The sequence below is a fragment of the Boleophthalmus pectinirostris genome, unplaced genomic scaffold, assembly GCF_026225935.1.
Source record: "Boleophthalmus pectinirostris isolate CB_2022bp ecotype Guang Dong unplaced genomic scaffold, ASM2622593v1 HiC_scaffold_19, whole genome shotgun sequence".
In the NCBI taxonomy this organism is placed as follows: domain Eukaryota; kingdom Metazoa; phylum Chordata; class Actinopteri; order Gobiiformes; family Gobiidae; genus Boleophthalmus; species Boleophthalmus pectinirostris.
In genome coordinates this window covers 41,132,484-41,145,742 of record NW_026571140.1, presented here as the reverse complement: position 1 = coordinate 41,145,742, position 13,259 = coordinate 41,132,484, and positions in this window count along the sequence as shown.

The following is a 13,259-nucleotide window of genomic DNA, read 5'->3' as shown; positions in this document are numbered from 1 at the left end:
TTTAACCTGGTTTTAGTCCTGGTTTAGTCCTGGTTTAGTCCTGGTTTAGTCCTGGTTTAGACCTGGTTTAGTCCTGGTTTTAGTTGTTTAGACCTGGTTGTTTAGTCCTGGTTTGGTAGTCCTGGTTTAGTCCCTGGTTTAGACCTGGTTTAGTTCCTAGTTTAGACTGGTTTTTGTTTAGTCCTGGTTTAGTCCTGGTTCAGTCCTGGTTTAGTCCTGGTTTAGTCCTGGTTTAGACCTGGTTTAGTCCTGGTTCAGTTCTGGTTTAGTCCTGGTTTAGTCCTGGTTTAGACCTGGTTTAGACCTGGTAGTCCCTGGTTTAGTCCTGGTTAGACCTGTTAGTCCTGGTTTAGTCCTGGTTCAGTCCTGTTAGTTCTGTTTAGTTTAGTTCCTGGTTGGTTTAGTCCTGGTTCAGTTCTAGTTTAGACCTGGTTTGGTTTTTAGTCCTGGTTTAGTCCTGGTTTAGACCTGGTTCAGTCTGGTTTAGTCCTGGTTTAGACCTGGTTTAGACCTGGTTTTAGTCCTGGTTTTAGTCCTGGTTTAGTCCTGGTTTTATTGTTTAGTTCTGGTTTAGACCTGGTTGTCCTGGTTCAGTTCTGGTTTAGACCTGGTTTAGTCCTGGTTTAGTCCTGGTTTAGAGACCTGGTTTAGTTCTGGTTACCTGGTTTAGTCCTGGTTTAGTCCTGGTTTAGACCTGGTTTAGTCCTGGTTCCTGGTTTAGTTCCTGGTTTAGACCTGGTTTAGTCCTGGTTTAGTTTTTGGTCCTGGTTTAGACTGGTTTTAGACCTGGTTTAGTTTGGTTCAGTTCCTGATTTTAGACCTGGTTTAGTCCTGGTTAGTTTGGTTTTCTGGTTTAGACCTGGTTTAGACCTGGTTCAGTTCTGGTTCAGTTCTGGTTTAGACCTGGTTTAGTCCTGGTTCAGTCCTGGTTTAGTCCTGGTTTAGACCTGGTTTAGTCCTGGTTCCTGGTTTAGACCTGGTTTAGTCCTGGTTTAGACCTGGTTCAGTTCTGGTTAGTCCTGGTTTAGTCCTGGTTAGTAGACCTGGTTTAGTCCTGGTTTAGTCCTGGTTCAGTCCTGTTATCTGTTTTTTGTTTTGTTTTGTTTTTTTTCATTTTTCATTTAAACACAAAATAGAAAAATGAAAAATTTGTATCGTTTTTCATTTTGGTTTTGGAGACAAATAATGAAGTTTTGTTTTTTTTTCTTTCTTATTTTTGGTTTTATTTTGAAAAACTAATGAATGAACGACACAGATTCTCCACTGGACAGAATTAAACTGGTCTTTTTTGTTGTATTCAACATGAACGCTGGGCTCGCCTCTCCACAGATCTGCCCCGTAACTTGTGTCACCTGTTTGCGATAAATGCCACGTTTAATGCCGTACTGTGGAACATTCCAACCAAACCATAACATCATATAATACTCTTGTTGTTCACTAATTTACTGTTCTAAAAAAAAACAAAAAAAACAGTAATGACCCAAAATTTGACTTCAAAATCACAAAATTTCCAAATCTCAAACACAAAGTTAATTCTTAAACTTTCGCAGGAAGTGTTTCGGTTCAGAATAAACGTAAAAGGTCAAAGTGAGGTCGTGTTTTTGTGCAGAGAATGAGGTCACGCACACACGCTGATAACGCTCACTATCTGCACTTCCAGTCTGATTTTCACTCCAAGAATTTAAGAAATGCTCCTCCTCTGCGGGTTTATCAGTGTGTGTGTGTGTGTGTGTGTGTGTGTGTGTGTGTGTGTGTGTGTGGAGGTTATGACCACCTCCAAACATCAGGCAACACTGACATAAACACGAGAAAACAAGGAACTATAATGATTTACCGACAGTCAATGTTTTTTTTGTAAGTGTCCGTCCAGTAAAAGCATCAAAATCAAGGCAAGTTTATTTGTAAAGCACAATTCGTACACAAAGTAATTCAAAGTGCTTTACAGAATAAGAAATACATTAAAATCATAATAAAAACAAATCAAAACATAAATAATCATGAAGATTAAAATTAAAATTAAAAAAGAGAGACATAAATTGGAGAGAAGAGTGCAGAATGAAAACCTTTCAGTTATTTGCACAGTTAAACAGAAATGTTTTGAGTCTGGATTTAAACAGCGTCACAGAAGAGTCTGTCTCACATGTTCAGACTGTTCCAGGTTTTAGCTGCATGAACCTGAAACTCTGACTCCCCTTGTTTAGTCGTGACTCTGGGCACCAGCAGGAGTTGGTCCCTGAGCTCCTCAGAGTGTGAGATGTTCATATGACACTAACATGTCACAGATGGACTTTGGTGCTCGGCCATGGAGACACTTGTACAAGCAGAGCTGCTTTAAAGTGTCTGAGGCACAGGAGCCAGAGCAGAGACCTGAGACCAGGACTTATGTGCTCGTACTTCCTAGTTCAAGTCACGACCCGAGCTGCAGCGTTCTGGATGTTCTGGATGTTCTGGATGTTGTGGATGTTGTGGATGTTGTGGACGTTCTAGATGTTCTGGATGTTGTGGATGTTGTGGACTTCTAGATGTTCTGGATGTTGTGGATGTTCTGGATGTTCTGTATGTTCTGGATGTTCTGGATGTTCTGTATGTTTTGGATGTTGTGTGACGTTTCTAGATGTGTTCTGGATGTTGTGGATGTTCTGGATGTTCTGTATGTTCTGTATGTTCTGGATGTTCTGTATGTTTTGGATGTTGTGGACGTTCTAGATGTTCTGGATGTTGTGGATGTTCTAGATGTTCTGGATGTTGTGGATGTTCTGGATGTTCTGGATGTTGTGGACGTTCTGGATGTTCTGTATGTTCTGGATTTCTGGATGTTTGGATGTTGTGGACGTTCTAGATGTTCTGGATGTTGTGGATGTTCTGGATGTTCTGGATGTTGTGGACGTTCTGGATGTTGTGGACGTTCTAGATGTTCTGGATGTTCTGGATGTTCTGTATGTTTTGGATGTTCTGGATGTTGTGGACGTTCTGGATGTTCTGGATGTTGTGGACGTTCTGGATGTTCTGGATGTTGTGGACGTTCATAGTGTCTGGATGTTGTGGATATTTGGATGTTCTGTATTGTTCTGGATGTTTCTGGATGTTGTGGATTTCTGGATGTTCTGGATGTTCTGGATGTTCTGGATGTTCTGGATGTTGTGGATGTTGTGGATGTTCTGGATGTTCTGGATGTTCTGGATGTTGTGGATGTTGTGGATGTTCTGGATGTTCTGGATGTTCTGGATGTTGTGGATGTTGGATCTGATGTTCTGGATGTTCTGGATGTTCTGTATGTTCTGGATGTTCTGGATGTTGTGGATGTTGTGGATGTTCTGGATGTTCTGGATGTTGTGGATGTTGTGGATGTTGTGGATGTTCTGGATGTTGTGGATGTTCTGGATGTTCTGGATGTTCTGGATGTTGTGGATGTTGTGGGATGTTGTCTGGATGTTCTGGATGTTCTGGATGTTCTGGATGTTCTGGATGTTGGATGTTCTGATGTTCTGGATGTTGTGGATGTTCTGGATGTTCTGGATGTTCTGGATGTTCTGGATGTTCTGCAGCGTCTCACAGCTCGTTTGGAGAAACCAGTGAGCAGAACATTACTAGGGGTGTGGAAAAATATAGAAATATCGATATATCGTATCGCTTACTTTGATGATACAGTATCGATATCGTGGACCGCTGTATCGAGATATTGCTGAGAGTATTTTTAGGTATATTTTACTAAATTATTTTGTTTAAGAGCTACGACTGTGTTGAGATTTTCGCTGTTTTGAGTAAAATGGGTGTTTTTCCTATTAACTTTGCACAAATTTAGTTGACTTATTGGACTTTTAGTTTCACAGCCATGATTTAGCCTTTGTTTTTCATTGAACCGTATCGAATCGATTTGAAATATATCGTATTGTAATTGTAATTGTATTGAATCGTATTGAATCAAAAGTGTCGAAAAGCGTATTGTATTATGGCCTGTGTATCAAGGTATGTATCGTATCGACAACTTCTTAACGATACCCAGCCCTGACCATTACAGTATCAAACCTACTGGAGACAAACACATGGATAAGTTTCTCCAAGTCTGATTTAGACAGTAAACCTTTGATTTTTGCTCTGTTTTTTAGATGGTAAAAGGCTGCAGATGTTATTGATTTGATGTGGCTGTTAAAGTTCAAGTCTGAGTCCATTATTACCCCTAGATTTCTTGCCTGATTTGAAGGTTTTAGAGCGAGAGACTGGAGGTGATGCTGACACTGTCCCTTTGTTTCTGTGGACCAAACACTATGACTTCAGTCTTGTCAGAGTTTAGCTGGAGAAAGTTGTTTTGCCTCCACACACTGATCTGTTGGACGCAGTGACAAAGTGAGTCCATCAAGCTTTCGTTTTCATCGAAAATGTTAAGTTTCGATATTAAACGAACAAATAATGAACAAGTTTATTCTGTCGACTGTAACGCGCTTTATTCTGGCATCTCACAAAACAAACTTTACCAACGACAGTGAGTCCAAAACTTTTCGGTGAGACTTTTAGGAACCAAAAGAAGAGAGAACATTACCACAATTCTTGCATCTTTGCACTGGATTCCTGTTCATTTTAGAGTTGATTTTAAGATTTTATTGTTTGTTTTTAAAGCTTTGAATGGACGGGTCTGAGGTTCTGAGGTCCGAGGTCCAGCTCCAGCTCATGGTTCCTAAGACTACGTTTATATGATGACGTTCTGAACAGAAAACGCAAAAGTGGCGTCGCGTCTTCACTTTCTATTCCACGTTTAGACGAGTGTTTTCTGGAGTAAATCTGCTGCAGACGGTGACGCAAAAGTGTGTGGAATTGGATTGTGTATGTTTGTACTTAAAGCAGTTGTTCCGGGTCCGGTCTAGGGGGCAGACCCGCACAGAAGAATGTGTCTGAATAATAGACAAATAAAGACAGTGAGCAGTGAGCTTTGGTTCTGTGCAGCCTCGCTTCATTGTATATTTATTTACAAAATAATCAAAATTACATTTTATAGATTTATCAATAATTTGGTTTCTTCACAATACATGTTCTCACCTCACATATACTGTCCAATTACTGAAAAAAATGTATATTTACTCAAATATGTGTATATATCTGTATATATATCTAAACAGTACCTTTTTATTACTTGACGATTAACTGAAATATTATTCATATTTTTACAATTCGGCTTACGCATATACATTTTATCAATCAATCAATCAATCAAACTTTATTTATAAAGCACTTTTCATACAAAAATGTAACACAAAGTGCTTTACACAGATTAAAAACAATCCCACATTTCCACCCACCCACTAACCCAACCCCACAGCTGCCCAACTCGACACAACCAAACATCACAGACACACAAACACCCAAACCCCCCCCCCCCCCCCCCCCACACACACACATTAACCTGCTAAAATACATAAAATGACACATAGTAAAATGTGAGGCTGAATACAGGTGAACCAGTTGAGAAAGCACCATCAGAGGAGCCGTCTACACCAGGAGCAGAGAGACGTCCACCACCACCAGGAACCACCACAGGGTCCAGGGGAGAGATGAAGCCCAAGCTCCAACTCTCCACCAGGAGCCCACAGGACAGACCCGACAGCCACAGCCGACCTCTGCTCCTGATGCAGAGGCTCCTACAGAGGAAACACTGCATATCCTAAAAAATAAGTCTAAAATAAATAAAATATAAATTAAAATGTGTATAGTAGAAACAAGTAAAAAATATGATATTTCATTCAAAAGCTAAGCTAAAAATTAAATTATAATCAAATTTATAATCAAATCGCCGCCATTACAAAACCTCATGTTCCTACTGCGGTGACTAGCAGAGCTTTTATCAAACTAACGCGATCTATCTGTATCAAAACCACTTGTATATCGGCTCTAAACAACCAAAATAAAATACATTTCTCTTGTATGTACTTTATTGTAAGTGTTCCACATTAGATTACCTGAATAATAGAAAAATAAAGACAGTGAGCAGTGAGTTTTGGTTCAGCCTCGCTTCATAGTATGAAGAGGAGCGGCACAAAACTTTTCAAGAAGGGCCGTGGCTGGAGACCTGTGGCTTACTCACTACACTGCCACCCCCTGGCGCACCCCGGTAATGCAAGAGCACCAACACAAACAGCCAGATCACAAAATAACATAAAAATGTGACTGCACATTTTGTGTGCGTCACACAACAAAAGCATCTTTAGACAAACAGAAGTTTTCACGCTGCGCATTTTCATCAGCTCCAGTTTGTCCCACCATCGACTGGTTCTCCAGGTCTAGTCGAGATCCGTCTGACTCGACTGCGACGACCTGGTGCATCCAGAATTTAACAGAGGTGATTGCAGATCCTCCTCTGTTCACTAATAGTTTCTCTGCAGATTCTCTACATTTGTTGGGAGTCTCCTGTAAATTTATTAGATTAAAGGTCCGACGCATGAAAATGATCCGACATGTTTGTTTCTGTGAACTGTACGAATGTGACGTAAACGTGTACACGACCTGAGCAGATCTGACCAGAGTTTTGCGTCTTGGGCAGTGTAGATGGAGCGTGTTCAACTTTTCCACTCTGGAGGTTGGTTTCAGATTTGATTTGCCATATTTTAATCTTCTGTGGTTAATCTGCGTTTCCCCATTCAAATCATATTATGTCCTATTTCGCTTTTGCCTTCAGTCGCCTTTATTCCAAAATGTACAATGTTTTGTTTACACATTTAAGGGTCTGTTTAATGGCGCTCTGCAGTTCAGAGAATCATGTACCGACAGTTTAAGAGAGAGAGGCCCTGGAGATAAAGAGAGAAAGAGAGACAGAGACAGAGAGAGAGGAGCTGAAAAACTGGCTGCAGCTTCATTCCACACGTGCAGGAAGTGTTTCAGAACTTGTGAGAGCCTTTGTGAACTAAAGGGGAGAAAGGTGACGGGCGGATACATATACAAAACTATGTTATTAGATTCTTTTTTCATCCCTGACAGTTTCAGCTGCTCCCTGCGGTCTTCCTCAGAGTCACGTGATGTTGTCCTGACGTGTCGTTCAGCTGATTTAAACAAGTTTTGGCACCATCTGCAGTCCCACTTCCTCAGTATCCCCAGGTGTGGGAGAGTAAAAAAGCCCCTCGTCCCGGTTTATCGTCCTGTGAGCATTTAATATTTGCTCTGTCCCAGTTCAGAATGTGCTTCTGTCTTTTACAGTGTTCACAAATGACTTCATCATTTTTTTTCTTAAAATGTTCATTCTAACCCGCTCTACATGAACCTGGTGTTTTAATTTCACTATTTTATCTGTTAATAAATTCCTTTTCCTAATATTGAACTTGACTTCAAAATCGCCCCTATAACTGCCAGCCTCCATGAGCTTCGTTTGACTGGAGCCGAGGGTGTAGGTGACGTCGCACTCACTTAGTTCACTTTAATTAATGAATCTGTAGGAGCTATTTGCTTATTTTGTTGATTCTAAAATTAGTTTATTATTTTCGTTTGTTTAGTTAGTTTACTAATTCAGTTTTGTTAATTTGTATAATATATTTTTGCTATGTTAATATTATTCTTGCTAATTTCTTAGTCTAAGTTGGTATTATTTACGTTAGCACCTCCTTTTTTTGTTTTTGGTTTAATTTGGGTCAGTGGTACATGGACCAGAGTGACCTGGGTGGACTGATGTTTTTTTACCAGTCACGAGGAGACGCAGCAGGAGTCGCCTTACACATGTATTCCTTGTTGCTTGCCAAAAAACTGCAAAATAAATCTTGGAAAATCATCTCTAGTCATGGACATTGATTTGTGCTGCGTAAACCACAAACCCACGGTGCCCAGAGGTGATTATTTGAGTTATGTTTAGTTCTGAGTTTGCTCACGCTTTTGTTTGTTACTTTTATTTGACAAATAGTTACTACATATGAGAGGCACGGTGGCTGAGTGGCTAGCACTCATGCCTCACAGCAAGAAGGTTCTGGGTTTGATCCCTGGGTCGCCTGGGCCTTTCTGTGTGGAGTTTGTGTTTCTCCCCGTGTCTGGATGAGTTTCCTCCGGTTTCCCCCATCAACCCAAAACCTGCTCCAGGTCCATGAACAGTTGATAGTCAAGATCAGTTAAATACAATCAATACAATCATTGTGTCCTTAGGCAAGACACTTCACCCAATTTGCCTAGTATGAAAGTGGTGTGTGTGTGCCGCGCCTCTGTCAGTGTGCCCCAGGGCAGCTGTGGCTACAATAGTAGGTATAGAGTGAATGAATAATGCTGAATAAAGTCTTTTGGGGACAGAAATGTCTGTGAAATCACTATATAAATAAAGACTTACTTACTACATAATCATTGCATTTGTACAGCACCTTTCAAGACCCAAAGTGCTTTACAGTTTGTTATTCATTCACTCCACACTCAGTGGTGTAAACTACTACTGTAGCCACAGCTGCCCTGGGACAGACTGACGGAAGTGAGGCTGCCAATTTGCACCATCGGCCCCTCCGACCACCACCACCATCACTCACACACACACCACTTTCATACTCGGCAATGTGGGTGAAGTGTCTTGCCTAAGGACACAATGACAGAGTTTGTGACTGGCGCCTCCTGTGGTTCCTGATTTTCCCAGTGTCTCCGTCCAGGTCCAGACCAGACCAGACCTCTGAGCTTCTGAGATCTGACGGGATCAGACTTTGACAAACCGGAATGTCCACTTCTTTATGCAGCACAATGTAAGAAACCGGCTGAGGTACTGAAAAGCATCTACTCCCACGAATGAAGTACTGATACATACAATTACTCAAAAAATTTGTTTTAACCCTTATATTGTGTTAGGGTCAAAATTGACCCGTTTTCAAGTTTAGGTATGTAAAAACTGCCATTTGCTTTTTTGTACCGGAATGAGGCTTCATCTAATCCTCAGACACAACTATTTTAACGCAACAAAATCAGTTTTCACCATTTTAGTAAATTGTAAAGGTCTGAAAAAAAAAGTGACATCTGTGGTGTTACGGGAGAGAATAGTGGCTGTTTTATGCATCACTTACAAGCTGTAGGCTGTTCTGTGGATCAAATATGGCTCAGTGTGTCCCACAACACACACACACACACGCATACACACACACACACACACACACACACACACACACACACAGAGTCAGAAGGAGCCGGAAGAGCCTCCTGGAGAACTTTCTATTTGGAACGCGGTGGCTACAGCGTTAGTTATGTCCATTCATATATACGTCTGTGGATGAGGTTCAGTATGACCCTGAACAAGAGCACACATGTGGTGAGGAGAACCCAGATGTCACAAAGACTGAAAGAGACGTCTTCAAGTCAAGAAAAAGTGACAGTTCATGGTCACCAAGCCTCTTGACACCCAATATAATTATACTTATATAAATTAGATTTATATTATATGTATTATATATATAAATTATTATGATTATAGTATAATTATATAATATAATTACAAATTTTATCACTATAGGAAATATAATTAGTGAATTTAAGCAGTTTTTGTAATAAAAACGAGTGGTATATTTTAAGATAAAAGGTCTGTGCAGCCAAAAAAAAATAAAAAAAATAAAAATGTTTCCATGGACATGAACACATACTAAGTTAGTTATGAGGGGAAAAACAATATTGGATGATATCTAGTGTTTTTAAGTATTTTCAGGCTGAGTTAAATCACGGGTCAAATTTGACCCGGTAACACTAAAGACGTGTGTAGCTTTCTAACACAATACAAGGGTTAATATAGTTTTGTACGACACGTTTATATTTTCATTATTCTAAATGCTTGATTAGTTGAAGCTTGAGTGGAGCGAGGATCACGAGAGCCTTTACATGCCGAGGTAAAATTCTTTGTAGTGTAGAAGTTTCTGGACATTTTTATTGAAAACTCGGTTGAACTGAATTGATATTGAGATATCAGGAAGTGTTTTTAGCTTTATTGCCATGCCAAAACTCCACTCTGGTCTGTGAGAGTTGTGAAAAGTGCTTATAAACTCATCACGGTGAATAACTGGGACGTTCTGAATGCATAAAATAAGCGACGAAGAACTTTGGATCACTAAAAACTCTTTACAACCAGCAAGTTCTGTTTTTTGTGTTTTTAAGACGGTAAAAAAATCAGGAAGAGCACTTTTAGGCTTAAAGGGTCTATATTACCACACTATTTTCTGATATAATGCTGCACAAAAAAACATATCTAAGTAAGTTAAAATGACTTAAATTAAGAACATTTTACTTTATTTGAGTAAAATTATCCACCAATAAAATAAAAGTGTTTTTTCTTAACTCAAGCAGCATTTGATTTTATGTCTTATTTTAAGCTCAAAGAGTTGTTGTTTTTCTTATTTTAAGTGCAGCAAGATGTATTTTCATATTTTAAACACAAAAAGTCTTGTTCCACTGGCAGATTATTTTACTTGTCAAGTGAAATTTACTCAAATCGTGATAAAACTTTCTTGAGATTTGAGTTTTTGAGGTGTTTTCTCGTCAAACAACAGACCTGGAGTTGTGTTTTGCTTCATTCACACTCGTTTAACACACAAACCCTGCAGATTTATTTAAGCTGAGTTCTTCTCTTAAACAGAAAACACTCAGTTCCACCTTGTGATGTCATGTGGTGATACAATGAGTGCGTTTACATGCACATCAATATTATTATTAGAAACCGAGTTACTGTATCTGGTTTATTCCGATAGTAACCGGGTTACTTGTGGCATGTAAACGCAGTATCCCGGTTACTGCAACATAAAGTTGAGTGCGCATGCGTCCAAAAGACACTTTCCAGCCTTTCACCACAACAGTAGCGACATAAATAAATTATCCAACATAAATAAAGTGACCAAACGAGTGAAATGACTGTAAAATAAAGAGCTGCGCTAAACCTGCACACGTACAATCTGCACTCGTACGACCTGCACTCGTGTGACGCTGAAAAGCTAAAACATGAACTATCTCCTATACTCTATACGCACGGAACACACTTACCATCATTAGCACCTCTTCTGTCACAGAAATAACACACATAATCCACAGAGTCGTGTCATTTAGTCCAAAAGAAACTGATCGCATCAGCGGCGCAAGGAGCGAGTTGTTTTTATCGCCGCTAACAGTTTATGCTAATTAGCCAAACGGTCTTAAGTTTCGTTTCTGTAAAACGTAAACAAATGTGATCACAGCTGAATGATCTGATCAAACGGGCTGATGTGTCTATAGTGTTTATGGTTTATATGTTGTAAAGTTGAGTTTATTTATGCAGAAGATTTTAATGAAGAATCTGCGCAGTGGATTGTGGGAGATCTCGTAGCTCCTTAGCTTCTTATGCTAAAGGAGCTCACGGTTTGTATTTTTCCTGGTTTATGAAATTGATTTAAGTTAATTTTTGCACCTGCGCATTTGTAAGATTATGTCAAGAAACCGGGACACTCCATTTGATCATGTACACGCGGATATGAGTGTCCCTGTTTCTCAGTGTGCATGTAAACACAGTAACACAAATACTGACAGAACCGGGATATGGACAATAACCGGGTTATTGATGTGCATGTATACACACTCAATGACTTCTTCATTAGAATCATTTGGATCATTTCAGCCCCACACTGAACTAAAGGTAAAAGACACGAGGTGGAGCAGAGCGTTTTGAGCTTTGGAAATGTAGACAGACTAATAAAAGAGTTACTCAGACACGTGTGAACGAAACAAAACACAAATCCAGGTTTGTTTTCGAGGAAGTCACGGCGTTAAAAGACGACTTAAAGCTCACGTGAGTCAGTTTAGTGTAACTTCTATAAATAGACACAGGGACTTTTGTGGATAAAACAAAATGAACGAGGCGTGACGACGCTGATCCTGATCCGTCATTATCTCCACTCCCTCTCTTATTCAAACACCGTGACTAGATTATTTACATTTCAAATTCAACCAAAGCACAAAAGACGACAATACAAAAAAACCTGATGTTGGCAGTTTTTGGTTAAGTTTGTCTGAAAATAATCGACACTAAAACTAATATTTCAGACGTGTTTTTACATTTCTGGATTATTTTCTTTGTTGTTAATCTGTTTTTAATGTGCTTTTCTTTACATACTGTAACGTGAAGTAATAATATCTCCATGGAGACAAGCAGGAGGCGGACCCTTCAGTACGGGAAAGTTACGTAAGTGTGGCTTTAAATGAATGAACAGAAGTGAAAACTGAACTGAAGTCACAGAGTAAAGACAGAAACTCTGAAATGATGTAAATGATGATCAGAGAGAGAAAGAGAGAGAGAGAGAGAAAGAGGCAAGGTGATAGAGAGAGATGGGGGGGGTAAAAGAGAGAGAGGGAGAGTATGAGGTAATGAGGGAGAAAGAGAGAGAGGGAGAGACAGAGAGATAAAGAGAGAGGGAGTCAGAGAGGGGGAGAGAGACTGAGAGAGCGGGAGATAAGGGAAAGAAAAACAAATAGAGACAGAGAGAAAGAGGGAGAGAGGGTGGGAGACAGGGGGAAAGAGAGAGAGAAGGACAGGGAGGGAGAGAGTTGATCGGTTTGAGGAGAACGAGAGAGAGACAGAGAGGAAATGTGAGAATGAGAGAGAGAGAGAGAGAGGGAGGGAGAAAGAGAGAGAGACAGAGAGAGGAAGATAGGTAAAGAAAAACAAACAGAGACAGAGAGAAAGAGAGAGAGAGAGAGAGAGAGAAAGAGGGAGGGAGAGAGGGGCAAGAGACAGAGAGAAAGAGAGGGAGATGAGAAAGAAAAACAAAGAGACAGAGAGAGAGAGGGAGAGAGGGGGGCAAGAAAAACGGGGGAGCAGAGAGAGAGAGATGGAGATAGGGAAAGAAAAACAAAGAGAGAGACATAGAGAGAATGAGAGAAACAGAGAGGGAGACACAGAGTGAGAGAGAGAGAGACAGAGGTAGATAGGGAGAGAAAGAGACAGAGAAAGAGAGAGGAACAGAAAAGGTGAGAGAGAAGGAAGGTGAGAGAGAAAGACAGAGGGGGAAGTAAGAGAGAGGGAAGATTAGTGAGAGAGTGTGTGACTGAGAGAGAGAAAAACAGGGAGGGAGAGAGTTGATCGGTTTGAGGAGAACGAGAGAGAGACAGAGAGGAAATGTGAGAATGAGAGAGAGAGAGAGAGAGAGGGAGAAGAGAGAGAGAGAGAGAGAGAGAGAGGGACAGAGACAGAGAGGAAGATAGGTAAAGAAAAACAAACAGAGACAGAGAGAAAGGGAGAGAGAGAGAAAAGAGGGAGGGAGAGAGGGGCAAGAGACAGAGAGAAAGAGAGGGAGATGAGAAAGAAAACAAAGAGACAG